Source organism: Solea solea, chromosome 19, assembly GCF_958295425.1.
Source record: "Solea solea chromosome 19, fSolSol10.1, whole genome shotgun sequence".
In the NCBI taxonomy this organism is placed as follows: domain Eukaryota; kingdom Metazoa; phylum Chordata; class Actinopteri; order Pleuronectiformes; family Soleidae; genus Solea; species Solea solea.
This window is the reverse complement of record NC_081152.1, coordinates 4,404,036-4,412,834: the sequence shown is the minus strand read 5'-3', so window position 1 is coordinate 4,412,834 and position 8,799 is coordinate 4,404,036. Positions and strand designations below refer to the sequence as shown.

Sequence of the window (8,799 nt, the reverse complement as noted above, 5' to 3'; positions counted from 1 at the left end):
AAACATAAACAACCAGATTCTCATTAAAATGAAAATAATGCAATCTGAGTTTTGAGCCCCCAACCAACACACCTCCAAACCCCACCCCTTTTTTCTATGTCTGTTGTCTTTCGGTTGCTTCCATGAGGGGTCGCCATAACAGATCGCCATTCACATATTTAATTTGGCATCTGGGTTTTTTTTTTTACGCCTCTTCCCGACGCAGCCCAGGTGGCCAACTTGCTCCGTAACACCTGAGCCACACTTCCCCCGTGGAGAACATCACCGAGTATGATGTGAAAACGTTGTTCATGCGGGAATGGATTTGCTTTACTCGAAAATCTGAATTTCTATCGACACCGTGCGATGTTTCGCTCATTATAACCCCCCCAACCCTTATAATGAATTCTTGTCTTCACACTGTCAGATCTAAGCAATTTGAATGACCACTTTGTGCCCGCTGACCACACAGGGATCAACAACTGCATAATAGAGGAAGTTCACTGGCAAAAAGTTGTTGCCTTGGCAACAACTAATCAGGGTCCGTATTCATACGAAGGATATGCTTGCAATTAACAAATACATTGTTGTTGATGTTATTATTCTTTATTACTCATAAACAGAAATAACTTCATTAACATCATATGTTTGTTGCATCCTTCGTCTAAAAACCGGCCCTGTCAAGCATTAATATCAGACCTGACTGAGGGAGCGTTTGTGTGTATACAGCAGCAGTGCAGGGGTGGGTGGAGACAAAAAGCTTTTATCTAGTCAAACTGCTGAATGATCAGGTTTTCTGAGCAGTAGAATCCAGTTGTCTCACTTCTAAAATCACTTCCTGTGTGCAGTGCGGGAATGTCACCGGGAGACACACAACATCAAATCACCGCTATAATGTCGCGTGGGACTAATAACAGACTTCATCAGCGTTGTAGGAATCCAACAGACGCGTTCATATTCAAGTTACACGCTACAGTTTTAGGGTGCTGCACGTTTTCACCCATATACTGTATTTAATGTATTTAATATTTTTGAATGATTGTAAATGCATCTCTTTTTGTGTGTAAGTGATATAAAACAGCGAGACTCACTGCTAAAGCCTGTTAAAATAAACAAGCCTCCACTGTTATAAATAACTAAGTGGAGCGTGGGAAGAAGCATCACGTTGTTAGCAGTGTTGACAGTGACTTGATGGCTTTGGAAAAGTCTTTAATACGCAGTATAATGTGGGTTCTCTGGATTCCTGATAAACAGATTATCATCCATGATGCACCTTAATGCATCGGTAATAATAGTTAATTAATATAATTAATCAAAGTATTTAACTTGATGGCTTTAAATAAGGTGTTTTTGTAGCCGTTTGGACCAAAGCAGTGCAATGTGACAATAATCATTGTTTCAGATTCTGATTTATATTATAGTAAATGTGACCTGATGTTGATCCTATTCGCTCGACCAGCACCTCTTCAGGGTTCTGGATGTGGTTGAAAGCGCGTAGCCTCTGCAAGCTAATTGGTTATCTAACTAACAACAATTAACACACAAACACACAAAAAATAAACACAAAAAAATCAAGGGGTGGTGCTTAAGGTTTTGGGACAAACGAAAAGGAGAGGGGCATCTTAACGTGTGCAGTGGCAATTTTTGTCTGTCTATTTTTTTTAAAAATCATATTTTATTGTTGTTGTTATTATTGGAGTTGTAATTATTATTACTTATTACTCTGATTAGTAGCTGGTTTTCTTTTCCCTTTCCTCAAGCCTTTATGCCACACACCCACACCCCAAGTCACCTGTTCTTGACTATTGCATTAATTATAGTTATTGTGTTATTTACACTAAACCAGTTTTTTTTCTAATCTTTTTTCTTCAACCACAAAACAAAACCAAATAACTTCCGATAAACACTATATTTTTATAGGTAGAGAAATAGACAAACATTAATTTCCAATAATAATAACATAAAACAAATAAATCAGTTGTGCTATATTGGGGCTTCGTCGTGACTAGTGGGCCCCAAGCAGCTTAGTTCACCAGTGCTTGTGAGTGTAAGTGTAACTAACCATTTAGGGATCTTTCAGGAGCACGCAATGGACAGCGATGAGATTATTCACAGATTAACAGACTCCAAGAAAACTAAACTCTCTTGTACATATAGCAAAATCCCCTGGTGGTGACATTTTGCCACTTCACTGCAGACAAAAGCTTAATAAACTGGGTTGTGAGAATACCTTACATTTTTATATTATTTTATTTATTTATTTTTTGAACGGCATTTTTAATCTCCATCAAAAACATTTTGTAGAATTAGGTTTATAACCATAACCCCTTGTAATTCAGTTCCAAGGGGAAAGGGGTAGATGGAGGATTGGGGTTTTAAACATCAAACAAGCAATTAAAAAAAGAAAAGAAAAAGGGTTTACCCTCTTAAACTGTACAGCAGAATAAGCTACACATCATGGTGGAAAATCAGCTTTTGTATCTACAACAAAATCAGGCAAAGTTATTTGAAATTCTCACTGGCCCCAGACTGCAAACATCAAGTTGTACCTTTGCACTTCTTTTCCCCTTCTCTCCTAAATCTCCTCCATTTGGCTCACTGCATGTGCCCGACAGGCCCCACAGGGAGCAGCCAGCAAAGTCACAGACTGCAGGAACAGACCTTTTAAATTCATAAAATTCATAGGATTTTTCACAAATGAATGAACACAATTTTCTACCAATTTCCTCATTATGCAAATATGCAAAATATTGCATTTAGAGCAATTAGGGCTGCGCACAGTTCCAAATTTACCCGTTTAAGCCGTAATTGCAGAAACTATCAAATAATTACCGATACTAATTGTGAATATTTGTGACAGATACAACAAATTCTCACAGAAATTACTTTCCGTCCAAGGAGCCACTGAATTCCACTGCAACTCGGTTTTTTTTGCCGCAAAGAATAATTTAACTTACATAATAAAACGAATTGAGTGCTTGTTATCGAATTTGAACAATTCATAAGGCTGTAATGTTTAATGATGAAGTAAATTGGTCCGAGATCCACACAATATTTCACTGATCTTCTCCACTGGCTTTTCTATTTGTGGGGAAATGTCTCCCACTATTACTGTGGATGTCACAGACTGATAGAAGCTGATAAAAGGTGATAGGCACTCATCACCACGACTTACTCCTCCTGCAGTAAAGATGATTCCAGAAATAAAAAAATTGTCAAAATGAGACATTTAATAACAATATAATAAAACATTTTTCCTGTCAAAGCCTTTGTTTCTTTCTGTTCCCCCCTCCCTATAATAAACTGCAGGGAGGGGCGGCAGCTAGGGAAGGTCATCCTTGGACATGGACATCTATTCTACCCCTAACACTCGACACAGGCATTTATAACTGTCGTGCCGGTGACCCGTTAGCGGATTATGGATGTCCCCCTCGGGCAGTGATTTGTTTAATCCGTGGAAATGGTCCTGGTGCTATGTAAACAAGCCAAGTGCAGAATGAAGGAGGCCATCCAAGCGTAGCGGGGAGGCCCTATTTGTCAGAGACCCTCGATGAAATATGGGGATGGCGTTGGAGATGTGATGTCTTCATTTTACACAGAGGGGGAAAAAGACTGTTTCAACAAATATGGCTCCAAGAGTGTTATGGGAATTACGTACCTCATGTAATACATGAAGACAAATGTTCAATGCAACCTATGTGACCTGAGACCATTGACACTTTGTATTGCTAATGTAACTGTTTGATGCGACTTGTGACAAGTGACCATTTGTATTGTTTTAGGAACTGTTTGATGTGACTTGTGAATAGAGACAAAAGGGCCAGCGAGATAACAAACCCTGCAGAGGCGGGGGTCTGCACTTTATGGCAGGGCGATAGCTGACCCATTGAGACAGATAAATACCTTGCGATTCCTACAAGACAGAGAGTCTTCACGTTGTAACTGATCCTGTGTGTTGCTTTGTGAATGCTCCTCTTGTACAAGATTAAAACCCTTGTTTGGACACTGAGCTGACTTCCGATCTCCTTCCTATGGATCTCAATTCTTTTGACAACTTGGCACCCAACATGGGGCCCCAATATCTGTCGCTCTCTTCACATCAACGGACTTGAAGACCTTGCAAGGCGGAGGTATGAAAAAAGAAATCCTCCTAGAAGTCCTCCACCACAGGGCTCTTAAAGCTCTGTTTTGGTCAGGGAGGCCAGGTTCTGTGAAGAGTGGGACAGTGACGGGGCCAACCAAGGAGGTTGAGACGGATCAGCCAGACAAACATTGAGTCAGGGACTCAAATCTTCAAAAGGGTAAGAAACAACCATTTCTAAATTTAAAAACAAATTCAGCTCAAAAGTAACAACAGTTAGTTGAATATGCGGTGCCAGTAACGAAAGAAACTGTAAGTCATGGTATTCTTCTACTGAAGTGAAAATTGAGCATAGCAATTCGGCAGATAAAAAGTAGCAACAGTAAGTTTGAATATGCGGTGCCAGTAACGAAAGAAGCTGTAAGTCATGGTATTCTTCTACTGAAGTGAAAAAACCGGTACAGAAACGGATCGATCCTAGCTCATTTAAAATAGATAAAAAGCAAGTCAGGGACTTGGGGGAGCAGAACTCTCTTAGATTTAAAAGCAAGTCAGGGACTTGGGGGAGCAGGACTCTCTTAGATTTAGGGCAGGGACCTAAAAATGATTACTGTCTTTGGAAGGACAAGGTTTAAACTAATCCCTCAGGGCTGAGAAAACAACAGGCGTCGGGGTCTGGGATCCAAAGCAAGTCAGGGACTTGGGGGAGCAGAACTCTCTTAGACAAACCGGTAAAATATATAGATCAAATTTCCGCTAATAAGTAACAACAGTTAGTTGAATATGCGGTGCCAGTAACGAAAGAAGCTGTAAGTCATGGTATTCTTCTACTTAGTGAAAATTTAGCATAGAATTGGCAAACTTAGGATACAAACTCTTTTAAAGTCGACATATATATTGTGTGTTAAATGTTGTCTTGTGTTGTTTTGTGTTTTGTGATGTTTTAATGTGTGCGCCATGGCTTTGTGTTGTTTTATGTGCCTGGTGACATAGGCTCAGGCTGCAGAGTGTTTGTGGGGAAAAGCTGTTTTGACAAGAGGTCATTGCAGGCTGTGAAGCCACAAGGGCTGCTGATGGAGAGATGGTCCTTTTTCAGTGAAAAGCAAAATACCAAATTTTATTTGGGATTTGTTCCTGATAGTGGATGCATTGTTAAAAACAAGAATAGATAAATAAATAATAATGATAATGGTAATACTGATAATAATAAAATAAAATTGAATAAAATAGAGTTGAAGGAGATTTAATTATCTAATTCAGGCTATAGTTAATAATATAATAGGATTAAATTGGTTCTAAGGGCTGACTCCTTGTGGTGAATGAGACCAGCTGTGTTGGTGGGGGGAGACTCACACACAGTGACAGAGAGAAGGGGAGTTTCAGATACAAAAGTAAATTTCATAGGAAAAACTAGAAATGAGCAAGAACCAAAATAATAGATTGGAGGTTTGATTAAAATATATAAAATAAAATAATAATAATAATAATAATAATAATATAAAAAAAAAGGAACCTTAAAATAAAAGTACGAATAAAATTGAAGGTAATTTTTATATCAAAATGGGAAATGGTAATAGTTGTTATAAATGTTGTGTTGAACCTGACGAGGTTCAATATGAAGGTGATGCAAAACGAATGGGCCAAAAGGCACTAGATAATGTAAAGTATATAAAAAGATGGGAAAATAAATATGGATTTAGATGAAAATTACAGGTAGAAGAATGTAAAAAAAAACTGGTAGAAAAGATAGAGGTAAAGTCAAAGGGAAGTAAGAAGAGGCAGAAGAAAGAAGGGTACACACAGGCAAAGGCATGGTTAGATGAGGCAGAAGCAGAAAGAAAAGGAAGTGAGACGTAAAAAAGAAATTGATAAAAGAGAGGATGAAGAAAGGAAAAGACAGGAGAAAGAGGAAAAAGAAAATGATAAAAAAAAGTAATAAACTTTATCCTGTTTTGTACTCCAACCGAGATAAACAGGAGGATGATGATTATGTGCCTCTGGGTCCCCATCTCAACCCTCCCCCGTACGTCAACCCTCAACTACCGCCGCCTCCTGCACAGGACTCCGCTCCAGCCCTTCACCCTCCTCTCTCTGCTCCTACCCTCTCCGCTCCAACACAGACAGAAAAAACCATAGAAGATCCAAAAACAACACGATCTGGTAAGTGGTATAATTCTTATAACCCTCCTAACATGCCAATACTCTCTCCTCCAAAGAAGTCAGTGATTTTAAATGTAGAAGGAGAAGAAATGTATCCAATGATAGAAATGCCCAACCCGAGAGCTGGGGATGGACAGGATGCAACAATGTTAACCATGGAGGCTGGAGGGGGAGAGGCAGAGGAGCAGGACGGGGAGGACGGAGATTTGGAGATGAGAGCTGCTACAACTGTGGCAAATTTGGACATTGGGCTCAAAGGTGTCCCGCTCTAAGGGGCAGGGGACACACAGAGGCTGGTGGGAAAGAGGAAGAGGAGGAGGAGGAGGAGGGGGACCCAGACGAGTTGATGATTCATCAGCGCAACTAGTCAATAAACCAGGTCATGCACTCACACACACACATACATACCAGAACACAGAAGATGAGGAGGAAGAAGAAGTATGTACACTAGAAAACACTGAAGTATTTTTTGAGTATGAACCAAAAGCCATAGTCACCCTGTTGGTTAATAATCATAAAACTTGTTTTCTATGCGATACTGAAGCATGCAAAATAATAATTGGAGACGATGAATGCGGTAGCAAATTACCACTTCAACACTGTAAATGTATGAAGGTGAGATCTGTAACAGGACACATAGTCACAAAGCCACTTAGTCGACCTGTGTCGATTACTGATCTGAGAACATAGTAATTTGTTTAAATTTGTTATAATATTGAGTCATGGGATTACCCATGTCTCAACAGGAGGGATGGTATCTACAATAGATAAACATATTTACTAAAAATGTGTGCCTAATGTATTCTAAGCACAATGCTCAAGGCAGACTAGTCAATAAAACCAGATCCAGCACCCACAGGAGGGCCAATTAATCCAGGAGATTGGGGGTTGGTGAAGTGGTCAGCTTCACACTGGGAAGGGCCCTATCAACTACTACTGTCGACACCTACAGCAGTACACATAGCTGAAAGACAGACAATGGATCACACACTTCAAAAGAGAACAACCCTATCTGTAGAGTAAGAAAACAAATTCAGGTTTCAAAGAACCTCTGATTGGATGGCTTTGGAAAATGGGCAGGTTCTATACGTTATCTGTAGCTGTGATGATTGATATTCTAATCACTTGTGGATTTTGTATTCCTGTTTGAGAGGACTGTTACAGAGACTCAGGACACCGCTTTAAAAAAAAAAAACAACAACAAAAAACTATGCTGCATGAAAGAGTCCCCACCACCGATGACCGCCGAGAGGACTACAAGAATGCAGCACCAGAAAATGTTACATCTGATTTGACTAATGATGATCTATATGGTACAATGTGTGATGAAGATAAGAACAACATGGTTTAAGAAAATTTTGTTTATGTGTTTATTCTACCGATTATGATGGTACTACAGGAAATCTAGAAGTTGTAGTGTTCTGAATTGGTCCCCATTGAATTCGTTTTTGGGATAACAATATAATCAAGATGTTTTTGAATGTATCTTTTATGCCTTGTCAAATGGAGTACCTGCGTGTGGTTGCCGGGGCAGCGGGACCGTGAGAGAGTTTCCCTATCTAGAAAGAAAATGGTTAATTGGAATGTTTTGAACTGCTCGATAGGGTTTTCGCTCTCACACTCTACAACATTTGTTATAATTATGCTTAAGCATAAACAGGAGGGATATGTTATGGGAATTACGTACCTCATGTAATACATGAAGACAAATGTTCAATGCAACCTATGTGACCTGAGACCATTGACACTTTGTATTGCTAATGTAACTGTTTGATGCGACTTGTGACAAGTGACCATTTGTATTGTTTTAGGAACTGTTTGATGTGACTTGTGAATAGAGACAAAAGGGCCAGCGAGATAACAAACCCTGCAGAGGCGGGGGTCTGCACTTTATGGCAGGGCGATAGCTGACCCATTGAGACAGATAAATACCTTGCGATTCCTACAAGACAGAGAGTCTTCACGTTGTAACTGATCCTGTGTGTTGCTTTGTGAATGCTCCTCTTGTACAAGATTAAAACCCTTGTTTGGACACTGAGCTGACTTCCGATCTCCTTCCTATGGATCTCAATTCTTTTGACAAAGAGCTTTTTTCTTTTCTTTATTAGTTTTTTTTCCGCTCATTGTGAGTGTTGCTGCAGAAAAATGAAGTTTGTATGAAGTCAGCAGCAGGCATGAAACTACTTTCATGTTAATTACCTGGTTAGAATATTTTTATATTAAATCCAACAAGATAATTACTCAATCAGAAATGAAATGAACGAATTATTTTTGTAATTGTGTTTTATAAATAGTGACTAAAATGAGTTTATTTACTTTACTTTATTTATTCTTTTTTGACGTTTTTTTACTTTTTTTTCCCTTTGACTAGAGCATGTGCCCCCTTGAACGTATTGTTTCCCTTTATTTCATAGGTTTCTTAAAGAAACTGTTTTTCTTTGTAGGTTACAGTCTCAAAAAACGTCATTATTTGAAACAACGCTGCACCTGAAATTCTTCAATTATAGGCTATGTGTGAATGATTATATAATGAATGTGGCGTTCTCACCATTATATCATTATTTATAAAGCTTTACGTC

The 8,799-nt window shown here is 39.0% G+C and overlaps 1 long non-coding RNA gene across 1 annotated transcript; it reads left to right on the top strand.

Annotated features, from left to right (window-relative positions):
- Window positions 1–3,624: 3,624 nt before the first annotated feature.
- Window positions 3,625–8,258, top strand: LOC131446701 (uncharacterized). Its single transcript, XR_009233956.1, has 2 exons — window positions 3,625–4,280; window positions 6,037–8,258. It is a non-coding gene; the product is annotated as an uncharacterized LOC131446701 (long non-coding RNA).
- The last annotated feature ends 541 nt before the right edge of the window (window positions 8,259–8,799 follow it).